The sequence below is a fragment of the Scyliorhinus torazame genome, chromosome 6, assembly GCF_047496885.1.
Source record: "Scyliorhinus torazame isolate Kashiwa2021f chromosome 6, sScyTor2.1, whole genome shotgun sequence".
In the NCBI taxonomy this organism is placed as follows: Eukaryota; Metazoa; Chordata; class Chondrichthyes; order Carcharhiniformes; family Scyliorhinidae; genus Scyliorhinus; species Scyliorhinus torazame.
In genome coordinates, this window is record NC_092712.1 from 278,792,180 (window position 1) to 278,807,816 (window position 15,637).

Here is a 15,637-nt window from a genome sequence, read left to right on the forward strand (position 1 = left end):
CGCCACCGCCGTCATCACCAGGGAAATCGCCTCCTCCACCAGCGCACTCAAAACCTCTCTCATCTCCTTCCTCATTGTCTCCATGTATCTTGTAAACTGCCTTTCGAATTCCATAGCCATCACCTTAGTTATTTCTTCAGCCATAAGCAATGCGGCCTCCCCTGGTGCTCCAGCCTCCATTTTCCTTGGTGACCCCGCGGTGACCTTTCCACTCCCCGACTTACCTTCAGCTGTTTTCTTTACGGACGATTTTTTGCTTACCCTCGACATTTTTCTTCACTGTGCCTTCACTGTTTCTTCCTGCTTTTGCTGCCTTTGTGGACCCTGGGACCGGGCTTAAAGCCCCGAAAATGGCATTCGCGAATGGGAGCCCTCCATTGTGCGGCTGCCTCCTGCCCGCTGTCACCGGATGTCCCCTTGTTTTTTAGCTTTATTGGCTCCTCATTCAAACCTCTGTCATTTTACTAATTGGGAACTTTTCTTTTAACTTCTCCCCGTCTTCGAGAGACTTCCGGTAGCCGTGGAGTGAGTGAGTGGTCACACACAGGGCAGCTCTGGCTTGAAGCCGTTGATTTGAGCCCCTTTTACCCGAAAGCGGGGGGTATTTCGACAGGAAAGTGTAGCTGAAGGTGTGGAGAAGTTCCCCCCGGAGTGGCATGTCTGCTGGTTACCAGACCCGGCAGAAGAAGGTTAAAGACCTGGCCAAGGAACTGGCGGAGACCTGTAGCACAGCAGCAATTGGAAAGATGACAAATGGGGAAGGGTTGTCGCAAGTTGGAAAACCGCAGATGGAGAAGCTGATGGCATGCATTAGAGAGTGGTTCCAACAGCAGCAGAATGAGGTGCAGGAAAATCGGTCGAAGGCCATCGAGGGAGCGGTACCACCCTTGAAAGGATCAATAGAGGGGAGTCGAGAAGTGCATGGAGGCACAGGGGTCACAGATCCAGGAGAAGAAGAAGGTTATGTCCGACCATAGTGACTGGGTGGTGGCATTGGAGGTGGGGCTCCTGGGGGACCTTTGTAAGTCGCTAAGGGCAAAGGTAGAGGAGCAGAACACATCCAGAAGGCGTATCGTTGGCTTGCCTGAGGGTGTGGAAGGCATGGGTACCACAAAATATGTCTCAAGGATGCTGTCAGGGCTGGTGGCAGAGGGGGTGCTGGACAAGGCCCCGGAGGTGGATAGGGCGCACTGGTCCCGAAAGCAAAAGCTGAGAGCGGGGAGCCACCATGGGCGGTGATTGTGAGGCTCCATAAGTTTGCGGTGGGTCAGGGAAAAGTGGAACTGTGAATGGGAGGGAAACAGGGTCTGAATCTATCAGGACATTGGAGCGGAGCTGGCGAAAAGGCGCGCTGGGTTCAGCAAGGCCAAAGCAGTTTTGTACCGAAGGCAGATCTGGTTTGCGGTACTGTACCCTGCGAAACTATGGGTGACTTTTGAAGGCCGGGAGTACAACTTTGAAATCCCAGAGGAGGCCAATGACTTCATTAGAGACCATAAACTGGGGTTAACTGAACGTTGATGGGAGACGGAGGGGCTGGAACAACAGAGTTCAGAAGATGCGGGTAGTGTGGGGGCCAGAGGGTGGGGAGTTTTTCTTCTCAGGTGGGGTGATTTTGTTGTTGTGATTGTTTGCTAAGGGGCAATAAGTTTGTAAGGGGCCAACTGCACTCCCCCCTCCTGGCGTTTTTCTTTTTGACGGGTGAAGAAGTCTCGGGTCTTCGCACACTTGAGGAGCTTGAAGGCGGATGGTCTTTCTGCAGATGCATCTCTGGGTGAAGGATCAGGTTAGGTTGAGAAAGGGATGAGTGGATCAGGTATTTCATTTGGGGGCGGTTGGGGGAGAGATACATGGTAGTGAGCAGGGTGATGGAGGAGATGGAGGTGGTGCAAGTGAATGTTTATGAGCCGGATTGAGACAACGTGGGGTTTGTGAAGGGGTTGCTGGGAACGATTCCAGACCTGGACATGCATCTGTTGATTATGGGAGGTGATTTTAATCACGTGCTGGAACCGTGCTGGTGTTGATGGGGATGGAGTATGCGGGAATCGTGATCTCTGACCATGCGCTGCACTGGCTGGAGGTTAGACTTAGCTCGAGGCAGGAGCAGAGGCCAGGATGGAGGTTAGACCCGGGGCTTCTAGGGACAAGGGGTTCTGTGAGAAGGTGCGGTCAGTGATCAGAGACTATGTGGAGTTAAATCAGAATGGGGATGTATCGGCGGCCATGTTTTGGGAGGTGTTGAAGGCAGTAGTTCAGATGGAGGTTATCTCGTTCAAGGCGCACAGAAATAGGAGAATGAAGGAGGAGTATGGATGGTTGTTGGACGAGATAGTTGAGGTGGACCGGAAATATTCAAGGAGGGGGTGACTGAGAGAAAAAAGTTACATGGGCAGTTTGATCAGTTGACGATGGGGAAAGCAGTGGGGCAGTTATGGAGGGTGAGGGGGGTGCAGTATGAATGTGAAGAGAAGGCGTGCCTTATGCTAGTCCATCAGCTATGGAGGCAGGCCGCGTCTAGGGAAATGCTGAGAGTACGGACAGTGAAGGGGGTGGTGGTGTCGGAGCCGGGGAAGATTAATGAGGTATTCAGGGAGTCCTATGAGAAGTTATATAGGGCTGATCTGGGTGGTGAGGAAGGGGACATGGGGCGGTTTTTAGACGAGCTGGAATTCCCAAGGTTGGATGACGAGAGGAGGCAGACGCTGGAGGAGCCATTAGGGTTGAGAGAGGTGATGCATAGCATAAAAGGGATGAACTCGGGCAAGGCCCCGGAGCCGGACAGTTATCCGGTGGTGTTCTATAAGGAATTTGCGACGGAGCTGGCACCAAATCTATTGGGGATGTTTAGCGAGGCACTGGAGAAGGGGGAGCTGCTGGAGACACTGACCCAGGCATTGATCACGCTATTCCCGAAAAAGGGGAAGCACCTGCTGGAGTGTGGGTCATATAGACCCATATCATTGTTAAACACGAATGTGAAAGTGTTGGCTAAGTTATTGGTGAGTGGATGGAAGGATGCGTTCCAGGGGTAGTTGCAGAGGACCAAACAGGTTTCATGAAGGGCAGGCAACTTTCCAGTAACATTAGCAGTTATTAAATGTGATCATGGACACATCAAAGGGACAGGTACTGGAGGTAGTGGCCTCTATGGACATGGAGAAGGCTTTCGACTGGGTGGAATGGCGGTACCTGTTTGATATTTTGGGAAGGTTTAGGTTTGGGCCAAATTTTGTGGCTTGGGTGTGTCTGCTCTATGTGGCCCCGGTGGCGAGAGTATGGACAAACGAGGTGAAGTCAGGGAGCTTCGGGTTGCATAGAGGATCGAGACAGGGGTGCCCGCTGCTGCCGCTGCTATTTGTGCTGGTGATAGAGCCCTTGGCATTGGCTCTTAGGGAGTCAGTCGAGTGGCAGGGGATTGTGAGGGGCAGTAGGAAACACCGGGTATCGCTGTATGCAGCCGACCTGGTGCTGTTCGTATCAGACCCATTGGGGAGTATGGGAAGAATTATGGGTATAATAGACAGGTTCTGGGCCTTCTCGGGTTATAAGCCGAATGTCGGAAAGAATGAAGAATATCCGGTGAATGCGGCGGGTCGTGGAGCCAATCTGGAGGTATTGCCATTTCGGGTAGCCAGGGACAGGTTCAGGTGACGGGAGTGTGGGTGACGATACATAAATGGAACCGAATAAAGTTGGTGGAGGAGGTAAAGGAAGACGTTAAGAGATGCGATACCTTACACCTGGCACTGGCGGGAAGGGTCCAGGTGGTAAAAATGAACATTGTGCCAAGGTTCCGGTTTGTATTCCAGACCTTCCTGATTTTCATTCCGAAGGCTTTTTTCCAGAAACTGGGTGCATCAATCTCGGAGTTTATATGGGCGGGGAAGATACCTAGGGTGAAGAGGGCCCTGCTACAGGCAGAGGCAGAAAGGGGGGTTGGCGTTACCATATCTGCCGCACTACTATTGGGCAGTGAATGCAGAGGTGAGGCGGTGGTGGAAAGGACAGGGGTTAGAATGGGTTAGGATGGAGGAGGAGTCCTGTAAGGGGTCCAGCCTGAGGGTCACGGTGACAGCAGTGTTTCCGCTGGCACCAAGGAGGTACACGGAGAGCCTGATGGTACAGTCCATTAGATTGTGGAACCAGTTGAAGAGAGTATACCTTATTGGAGGGGTTGCTGCTTCTGGATGTGGAATGGGTGGGTAGGATTGGGGATATATACGGGTGGGTGGGGGAGCAGGTTGGAGTGCAGGTGATGAGGATTAAGGAGAAATGGGAGGAGGAGCTGGGGTGGGAGATAGGATGGGGAGTGTGGAGTGAGGCGATGTGTAGGGTGAATTCAACCTCCTCGTGTGCGAGGATGAGTTTGATTCAGTTTAAAGTGGTGCATAGGGTGCATATGACTCGGGCAAGGATGAATGGCTTCTTCCAGGGGGTGGCAGACGAGTGTGAGCAGTGTGGGCGATGACCAGCAAATCACATGCATTTGTTCTGGAGCTGTGAGAAGTTGGAGAGAGACTGGGAGTGTTTGGGACGTTATCAAATATTGTGGGGGTAGAGGCTGCGCTGGACCCTATGGTGGCGATTTTTGGGGTGTCGGAAATGCCAGAGCTGATAGAAGAGAGGAAGGCTGAGGTTGTGGCCTTTGCCTCTCTCGTTGCCTGGTGAAGGATTCTGCTGGAATGGCGGTCGACAACGCCACCGGGGGTGGCGGCCTGGCTGGGGGACTTGCACGATTTTCTCTAGCTAGAAAAGATTAAGTTTGAACTGAGGGGATCAGCGGAGGGCTTTGAGATGCGGTGGGGACTGTTCATGACCATGTTTGAGAAATTGTTCATCGTGGGTGTGGGGGAAGAGGGAGGGAGGGGGTGAAAAGGGAGAAAAACTTACACAAACTGTGAATTGTGAGGTGTGGAGAATGTTCTTTGATTTATTTATGTTTCTATACCTTTGAATATGTTTGGAATAAAATACATTTTAAAAAATGTCTCACAGCCCTCTCCCCTGTTTTTACATATCTCTCCCTGTCTCTCTTGCTTCTCCCAGAGTTTTTGCAACCTTTTTGAGTTTTCGCTTTTTGCACAGGTGCACAGTGCCTTCGTCTTCAGCTCGGTGATCAGCATCTCCAAGTTCCGAGGAACCCCAGGCCTTCTGCTATGCACTGACCATGAACAGATCTGACATGTGCGGTTTGGATTTTGTAGGTTGATCAGTCCCATGTGCATGTTCAGGGGCCTAACCAATGTAAAAAATCGGAACTGCTCATGTATGGCCCTTTCCCAGCCAGCTGGTTCAAATTGCCAATGTAAAAAAGATTTGAATCGCGCATGTGCAGCCTTACCCCACTGGCAGATGAGCAGGATGCCCAAGGTTTGTCAGAACTTGGAGATGCCAACCACAGAGCTGAAGACAAAGGTTATTTTTTTAGTTTATTCACATCACTTTTGAATCTTATTTCACAGCACAGTTGGCGGGACCTTCATGGCAAACCAGTGTGACGGGAACCACTAGTTTACCTTGACAATGAGACACATACAACAAGTGCCAGAGCAAGTGCAGCCCTCGACAGACTTCGAACAGAATGGTAAAGTAAATCTGCGTAACAAGAATGAACAACATCTGCTCCCAAGGAAAGGGGTAGGAGACAGAGAGAGAGAGAGAGAGACGTTTACAACTGGAAGCATGTGTTTGGTGCACTTCACAATAAAAACAATTTTTAATTAGTCCATGGGATGTGGGCATCCCTGGCTAGGCCAGTTTATATTTCTCATCCCTAATTGCCCTTCAGAAGGTGATTGTGAGCTGCCTTTGTGAACCACTGCAGTTCATTTAGTGTAGGTACACTCACAATGCTGTTAGGGAGGGAGTTCCAGGATCTATGGCAATGGTTAAATCTTAACCCAGTGACTGTGAAGGGATATATTTCCAAGTCAGGATGGTAAGTGGCTTGGAGGAGGGACTTCCAGATAATGTTCCCTTGTGTCTGCTGACCTTGTTCTTCTAGATGATAGCAGTCGTGTGTTTGGAAGGTGCTGTCACAAGAGACTTGGTGAGTTCCTGCAGTGCACCTTGTAAATGGTACACACTGCTGCCATTGTTCATTGGTGGTGGAGGGATGGGATGCTAATCAAGCGGGCTGCTTAGTCCTGGATACTGGCAAGCTTATTGAGTGTTTGGAAGGTGCTGTCACAGGAGACTTGGTGAGTTCCTGCAGTGCACCTTGTAAATGGTACACACTGCTGCCATTGTTCATTGGTGGTGGAGGGATGGGATGCTAATCAAGCGGGCTGCTTAGTCCTGGATACTGGCAAGCTTATTGAGTGTTGTTAGGGCTGCACTTATCCAGACTAGTGAAGAGTATATCATCACGCTCCTGACTTGTTACCCTACAGATAATGGATAGGCTTTGGGAGTCAGGAGGTGAGTTACCCACAGGATTCCTAGCCTCTGGCCTGCTCTTATAGCCATAGTATTCATATGGCTAGCTCAATTCAGTTTCTGGTCAATGATAACCCGCGGGATGTTGATAGTGGGGTATTTAGCGATGGTAATTCCATTGAATGTCAGGGCGTGATGGTTAGATTCTTTCTTCCTCGAAATGGTCATTGTCTGGCATTTGTGGAATGAATATTACTCGCCACTTGTCAGTCCAAGCCTGGATATTGTCTAGGTCTTGCTGCATTTGGATAGGGACTACTTCAGTATCTGAGGAGTTGGAAATGGTGCTGAGCATTGTGCAACCACTGGGCATCCCCACTTCAGACCTTATGATGCGAGGAGGTAATTGATGATGCAGCTGAAAATAGTTGGGCCTAGGACACTATCCTGAGGAACTTCTACAGTGATGTCCTGGAACTGAGATTATTGACCTCCAGCCACCACAACCCAGATCAGCTAATTCCAAATTATGGGTGTTTCCAAACACCAGAGAGTTTCTCTTTGTCCCTGGTGGAATGGCCCACTGTTCGATACCCAACCTCGAAATTGGGGAGAGACATAATTTCTGGACTTTCTCAGGCAAAGTGACATAGGTTATAAGGTCCTCCCCGGATTAAGAGACTCTGCTCAAAGAGGCAAATCCAGGTGTCACGTTACCATTATTGGTAAGATGCTATTCACAGTATTTCCTTCATTTATGAACCTTCACATTGAGAAACGGAGACTTAAAAAAAACTGAAAACAATTGAAATCTTTAATCTTTGAAACTGTGTACATTTTGATTGTGTTTCATATGCAAAGGGTGGTAATGCTTCCATTGAAAACTTGTTAAACTAATGAAAATTACATTCAATGGTGCCTTGTTGTGCTTTTCTGAGATTTTAGGGATAAAAGATTTTTGTTTGAGAGCAACTCATTTGGAGAATATCGTGGGTGTGCCTCAAGAGTTTTATAGTATAAAGGTGTGCCGTGACAGATACAAGGTTTGGAACTACTGCTGTAGAGAGAGAGTTTGGGGGATTGGTAATGAGAAACAAGGCAATGATAGAAGCACTGAATGGGTATTTTGTGTCTCTCTTCTCCATAGGAGGCTTGGAAATCTTCCCAAAGATGCTTGGAAATCAGAGGTGAAAGGAAGAGAGGAACTTAAAATAATCACCGTCATCAGGGAAAAAGTGCTGTGAAAACTATTAAGCCTAAAAGCTGACAAGTCCCCAGGACCAGATGGTCTGCATAATAAGGTTTTGAAATAAGTACTGTAGAAGTAGTAGAAACATTGGTTATAATTGTTAGCGGGAATGAATCCAAAAGAATCACTCAACACTTGGGTCTGCTCCAAACATCAAACAGTTTATTATATTACACCGGCGAGGAGCAGGCGAAATCCAGATACCTCTCCACTGAACAAAGAAAATTATCATCATTCGTACAATTACAAATAGTTGGCTCCCATGGCGGTATGATGGCGTCGTGGTTAGCACTACTTCCTCACAGCGGCGAGGTCCCAGGTTCACTGCCGGCCCTGGGTCACTGTCCGTGTTGAGTTTGCACATTCTTCCCATGTCTGCATGGGTCTCACCCCCACTACCCAAAAGATGTGCAGGGTAGGTGGATTGGCCATGCTAAATTGCCCCTTAATTGGGGAACAAAAATAATTGAATACTCTAAATTTATTTTAAAAATGGCTGGGCACTCTCTAATCATAATGATTATACTTTGATTTTATGAACCAATGGTGAGGGCACATGGTGTAAGGCAGTGTTTTTCAAACTTTTTTTCCGGGGACCCATTTTTACCAACTGGCCAACCTTCGGGACCCACGCCGGTCGACCTTCGCGACCCACGGTAATCGACCTTCACGACTCAGACCGGCCGATCTTCGTGACCAACGCCGGCCGACATTCGCAACCCACCATTTTGTCTTACCTTTAATGCGAGAGGTGAGCCTGCTGGGTCCCCCTGATCTCACTCCAATCAGGTTCACAAGAGGAGAGCGTGGATTTTGTACCTCAGTTCATAAACTCTGAGTAGCTCCCCTGTTGGCTGATCATTACGGTAACTTTTCAAGCAGATGAAGTCCACCGTCATTGGGATTGACTGGCCACTGTTTCGATTCAATGCTTTAATGTAGTCTAAGAGGTCAACAAAATACGTAGAGCCACCCTTCAGTACACAGAGGACGATGATGTGAAGATTTCCCATGGCTTTCATGACATCCGTTGCCAAACGTTCAGTTCTGTCCATGATTAAACCATGAGGAATATATAGGGCTGGATTCTCCATTATTGGGACTACGTCGCCACGCCAGCATTAAAACGGTCGAGTTTTACACCAGAAAAACTTGGAATAAAGGGCCACGAATTCCAAGCCCTACAGGGGGCTAGCAGGGATCAGGAGTAGATCTTGCATCTTTTGCTGCAGATACGGGTCCCCGCACTTCCGGGTCGGAGGCCGCGCGTGCGTACGGCGACGGTCTCCAGTGGCCGCGCCATGCTCCATGGCGGACTCGGACCACGGAACTAGACCCACAAAAGAGACTCCCTGATCAGCCGCGCGCCCGACCCTCAAACCCGCACAAGCATGTACCGGCCATCTATAAGGCCCCTCTGGCCTCTGATCTGCCCGCCCCCGACCAGGCGGCCACGGACTGAGTCTGCAGCCACCACGCAAGTATCCCGACTGGCTGGAACATATTAGTTCCACAGCATCGGAACATCGGCCGGTTGTGGGCGGAGAGTGGCTGAATGGGCCTCTGGCAATGGCCCCAGATAGGTCCCAGGTGGCGCGGTGTACTCCCCGAGTATGCCACGTTTCGAGGCCCGTGGAATCGGTGAACCGACGCCGGTCCCGATTTCTTGCGGGAGCATGGATTCTGCGCCCTCACCAGCCGCGATTTTGGCGCGAGGGTGCGGAGAATCCAGCCATACTCTTTCCAGATCATTTGTCACTGAAACTGGCAACACAGTTGGAGAAGGTAGTCAAGAATGCATACGGCATGCTTGCGTCAATTGGCTGGGGCACGGTTTGTTCTCACTGGAACGACGGAGGTTGAGGGGCGACCTGATAGAGGTCTACAAAATTCTGAGGGGCATAGACAGAGTGGATAGTCAGAGGCTTTTTCCCAGGGTAGAGGGGTCAATTACTAGGGCGCATAGGTTTAAGGTGCGAGGGGCAAAGTTTAGAGGAGATGTACGAGGCAAGTTATTTTTTACACAGAGGGTAGTGGGTGCCTGGAACTCGCTGCCGGAGGAGGTGGTGGAAGCAGGGGCGATAGTGACAGTTAAGGGGCATCTTGACATATACATGAATAGGATGGGAATAGAGGGATACGGACCAGGGAAGTGCAGAAGATTTTAGTTTAGACGGGCAGCATGGTCGGCACAAGCTTGGAGGGCCGAAGGGCCTGTTCCTGTGCTGTACTTTTCTTTGTTCTTTGTTCTTTATTACAGTAATGTCTAGGGATGCAAAACAGATCAAGGTCATAGCCTTGTTCATCATCGGTGATCACCATGCAATCAATTGCCATGCTGCGATTGCACTTTGACCCCAGTTCAGGTCCCAACACTTCGGCCGCATGTGCACTGATGAGCGGACACACATGCGCAATGTGCCCGAATTTTTTGAGCTGGTGGCGGCCGCCATTTTCAAAGCCGGCATTGTTAAAAGCCGGCTGCTGCGGCTGTTGCACATGAATTCCCGCGATTGGGAACGCGCTGTGGCTGGCTCCGCGACCCTCCCGATACCTGCCCGCGACTTCCACTTTGGAAATGCCTGGTGTAAGACGCAACATATTTGCATGCATGAAGTCTCGGTTGACTAACAGTAAACAGAGATAAATGGGTCTTTTTGGGTTGGCAAGCTGTAACTAGTGGAGTGCCACAGGTATCAATGGAGCTGCCCTCAACTATTTACAATCTATATTTGAATTTGGATGAAGAGACACAATGTATGGCAGCTATATTTGCTGAAGACACCAAGATAGATAGGAAATAGTATTGTCAAGAGAAGGTAAAGAGACCAGTAAGGGATATGGATAGGTTTAGTGAATGGGCAAAAATTTGGCAGATGGAGTATAATGTGGGAAAATGTGAACTTGTCCACTTTGGCAGGAAGAATAGGAAAGCAGTAGACTAAATATAGAGAGATTGTAGAATGCAATGATACAGAGGGTGAAAGGGTTAAAAATCATACAAAACTAAAACCTAACAGGATCACATGAGCTGCTCCTTGCTAGCTGGTAAATTCTTAAAGACAGAAACAAGTAATAGGAAACTAGTTGCTACAGCAACAGATAAGCATTCAAAGGCCCTTTGTTATATTAATTACAGCAAGGATATAGTCACACAGCTTGCACTCAAAAATTCAATTGCTCATCATGCAGCTGCTGCCCGTGTGCGCCTTACATGAACACTGGACAATGGGATGGGAATATAGGTACCACAGCTCAGGCATACACTTTATCTCATACATGTCTAGCAGTTAGTAGATAAGTAGAGATAACTGCGTGTTTGGTGACATAATTAATAATGCCTTGATTATGATTAGTAATTATATTCATCTGTAATGCATTATGTAATCCTAATTATTGGTTGTGAATGGACATCGACAATGTCTAAACAAATGTATTCTTTTGATTGGTGTATGTTAATCACAGGTATATTTGCTCTGCATTTTCTGTGATGGGAGCTGGCAAGCCACTTAGTGGATGCTTAGCTCCCCTGCTATTGCTTGAATAAAAGTTCTTGAACTGAAACCTTAAGTGTCATCTGGTCCAGTCATTTTCAATGTCTGGGTGTCGGGAGGGTCGTGGGGCCATCGGCCGCAGCGTTCCCAATTACAGGGTGAAGTGCCCAACTGCTGCGACTGGTTTTTAAAAGTGCCATCCGCGACCAGCTTTCAGAATCCCAGCCATCCCACACATGGGTGTCGCCTCAGCAGTGCACAGCCCTGGAGCCCAGCGAGGCAGATCGCCTTCTCCTGCTGTCAGCGCACTGACCCAGGAGCAGATTCTTAAAAAAAATTAATGAAGTCTTCTCTCCATAAGCAGTGGCAGAGAGTATGTCGCGTGGTCTGGGCAAGAGAGAGATTGCTCCATTTTGTAGTTGCCGGCAGTGCTGGTGTGAGCTCCAGGGCCTCTGGTGAACAACCTGTCATGTTGGGTGCTGTGCTACACAGACGAACCAACACGGTTGCAGATGGTACAACTCTGTTTTATTACTGTCAATAACAACATCTGTAAACTTGTTACTGTGGTTTGTTCATTACCCTTTAACCTGTGGACCCAGCCCTAACACTATCTTGGAGAGGCACTCAGCACATGGTGAATGTCTGAGTGGCTTGCTGTGAGCTCTGTGTCCTGAGCTGTCTCCTGCTGGAATGAGCGGGAACTGTGATGTTCCCCGTTTTATAGTGCGTGTGCCCTTGCTTGTGATGTTGTGTGTGTGTTGATTGGTCCGTTGATCTGTCCATCAGTGTGTATGTGTGTTTGCACCATGATGTTTATCTGAATATCATGACATCCCCCCCTTTTTTTTACAAAAATATGTGCCTATGTGTTAATAAATATAGATGTGTACTGAGTGCAGCTGAATGTGTGTGTGCAATATCTACAACATGTAAATGAGGCTAAACTATATACATAGGAAGGTGTCAGGTGCAACATAGCAATGAGGTTGTACCATAAACAAAACAAGTGTAAACATCAAGCATCAAAACAAACTCCTGTAACAACAAAAAGAGAAACATATTAACATTGTGGCATAAAACGTCAGTGAGTCCAATGTTCAAACAGGCTCATAAGTCCAGCCTGGTAGGTGGGCGACGAATTCGGGTTGACCGCCTCAAGGGTGGGTCAGGATCCACCGGCGGAGGAATGGGCCTGGCCACAGGCGACAGAGGAATGGGCATGGTGGCAGGAAGCTCCACGAAGTCGACATCAGGAACAACAGGAGGGCGTGGCACCGGTCTATGATCACGTAGCGAGCGTGGAAGCAGGCGAAGAGCCCGGCGATTGCGCCGACGAATGCGCCGGCGAATGGAGCCATCAGGCATGCGAACAAGGAACGAGCGGGGAGCCATGCGTCGGAGAACTTCGGCAGTTGCCGACCAGCCACCCTCTGGTAGGTGGATGCGGACGTTGTCTCCAGGCGCCAAGGCAGGAACATCAGTTGCCCGGGTGTCATGTGCCACCTTCTGCTGAGCACGCTGCTATCGCATCCTTTGCAGTACTGGAGCATAGTCGGGTGTAGGAACAAGAATGGATGGCACAGTGGTCCTGAGGGCGCGACCCATCAACAGCTGGGCTGGTGAGAGGCCAGTGGCTAGTGGGGCCGAGCGATAGGCCAGCAGGGCTAAACAGAAGTCAGATCCGGCATCAGCAGCCTTGCAGAGGAGCCGCTTGACGATATGAATGCCCTTTTCCGCCTTGCCATTGGACTGGGGATGCAGAGGGCTGGACGTCATGTGTGTGAAGCCATACGAAGCAGCAAAAGACCATTCTTGGCTTGCAAAACAGGGCCCATTGTCCGACATGACAGTAAGCGGAATGCCATGGTGAGCGAAGGTCTCTTTGCATGCCCTGATGACAGCGGACGATGTCAAATCGTGCAGGCGTATGACCTCTGGATAATTCGAAAAGTAATCTATGATGATGACGTAGTCCCTGCCAAGATCATGAAAAAAGTCCACACCCACCTTCGCCCAGGGGGACGTCACCAACTCATGGGGCTGAAGCGTCTCAGGGGGCTGCGCCAGGTGAAACCTTTGGCAGGTGGGGCAGTTGAGCACCATGTTGGCAATGTCGTCGCTAATGCCCGGCCAGTAGACAGCTTCTCGGGCCCTCCGCCTGCACTTCTCAACCCCGAGATGGCCTTCGTGCAGTTGTTCGAGGACCAGCCTGTGCATGCTGTGTGGAATCACAATCCGGTCCAACTTTAGGAGGACACCGTCAATGACGGCCAAGTCGTCCCGAACATTGTAGAATTGTGGGCACTGTCCTTTGAGCCACCCTCCCGTCATGTGGCGCATCACACGTTGTAGAAGGTGGTCAGCTGCAGTCTCCCGGCGAATACGGGCCAGACTTGAATCATCAGCTGGCAGATTGGCCGATGTGAAGGCCACATGCGCTTCGACCTGACAGATGAGCCCCTCCGTATCGGGCGGTGTGCTCACTGCTCTGGATAGGGCATCCGCGATGATGAGGTCCTTTCTCGGGATGTAGACCAGTTGGAAGTCGTACCTCCGGAGCTTGAGCAGAATGCGCTGGAGGCGAGGGGTCATCTCATTCAGGTCCTTATGTATGATGCTGACCAGGGGGCGATGGTCGGTTTCCACGGTGAACTGAGGGAGACCATACACGTAGTCGTGGAACTTATCTATGCCGGTTAGCAAACCCAGGCACTCCTTCTCGATCTGCGCATAGCGCTGTTCTGTGGGGGTCATGGCCCGCGAGGCATAGGCGACCGGGGCCCATGATGAAGTGTCATCCCGTTGCAGGAGTACCGCCCCAATGCCGGACTAGCTGGCATCAATCGAGATCTTCGTATCGCAAGAGGTGCCGAAGAACGCCAATACTGGGGCTGTGGTGAGCTTAATTTTGAGCTCTTCCCATTCCTTCTGGTGTGCGGGCAGCCACTGGAACTCTGTGGTCTTCTTCACTAGGTGGCGAAGAGCCGTTGTGTGGGAGGCAAGGTTGGGAATGAACTTCCCCAGGAAGTTGACCATCCCGAGAAAGCGTAGCACTGCTTTCTTGTCTGCCGGCTGCGGCATGGCTGTAATGGCGCTCACTTTGTCTGCATCCGGACGCACTCCTGACCGGGATATGTGGTCCCCCAGAAACATTAGCTCAGTTTGGCCAAACGAACACTTGGCTCGGTTGAGGCGCAGGTCGTGTTCTTGTATCCGAGCAAAGACACGCTGGAGACGACTGATGTGCCCCTGTGGTGTGATGGACCAGATGATGACGTCGTCAACATAGACGCGCACCCCTTCAATGCCCTCCATCACCTGTGAAATACCTTGGATGCCGAGATGATGCCAAATGGCATTCTGTTGTAGCAGTACCTGCCGAAAGGAGTGTTGACGGTGCACAGCTTCCTGCTGGACTGATCCAGTTGAATCTGCCAAAAACCCTTCGAGGCATCAAGCTTTGTAAAAATTTTAGTCCGGGCCATTTCGCTTGTGATCTCTTCCCGTTTGGGTATGGGGTAGTATTCTCTCATGATGTTGTTGTTTAGGTCTTTCGGGTCGATGCAGATCCGGAGTTCGCCAGAGGGCTTTTTTACGCACACCATGGAGCTGACCCATGGCGTGGGCTCCGTGACCCGGGATAGCACTCCTTGGTCCTGGAGATCCTGCAGCTGCTGCTTGAGGCAGTCTTTGAGTGGTGCTGGGATTCTACGAGGTGCGTGAATGACCGGGGTGGTGTCCGGTTTGAGCCGAATTCTGTAAGTGTAGGGCAGTGTTCCCATGCCCTCGAATGCCCCTGGTTGTGGGTGCGGAGCGAGTGGAGCTGTGCCCTAAATTCTGCATCCGGGAAGTCTGACGTGCCTTCTGGAGACAGAGCGTGTACCCGCTGAACGAGGTGGAGAACCTTGCACACCTGTGCGCCTAGCAGGGAGTCCTTCGATGATCCAACTATCTCAAAGGACAGTGATGCTGTGTATGCATTGTGTGTCACCTGGAGCTGGCAGGATCCCATGGCCAGGATAATGTTTCCGTTGTAGTCGACCATCTTACAATGGGATGGCCGAATCGGTGGTCTGACCTTCAAGGCGTAGAATGCTGGCCATGCAATTAGGTTAGCGGAGGCACCAGTGTCTAAACGGAATGTGATTGGTGATCGGTTGACTGTTAGGGTGGCACACCATTCATCACCCAGATTGGCACAGTTCACTAGCATCGGCTGGAGGGTCCTGCTTGGGGACATTCGGTTCCTGACAATGACCGCAACACGGAAGGCTTCCCGGTCGTCTGTATCACCGGTCTGTATATCGTCAGGGTATGACTCGGTGAATGGAGACTGAATGGTCCGCACGTCCCTGCAAAGCTGGCAGAATAGGGGAGCGTTGGCAGGTTGAGCTGCTCGACAGCAGGCAGCGTAGTGGCCCATCTTGCCACAGCGGAGGCATTGTCGGTTCTTTGCTGGACATTTCCGCTTTAAATATGCGGATCCACAGTTGCCGCACGTCGTGACGTC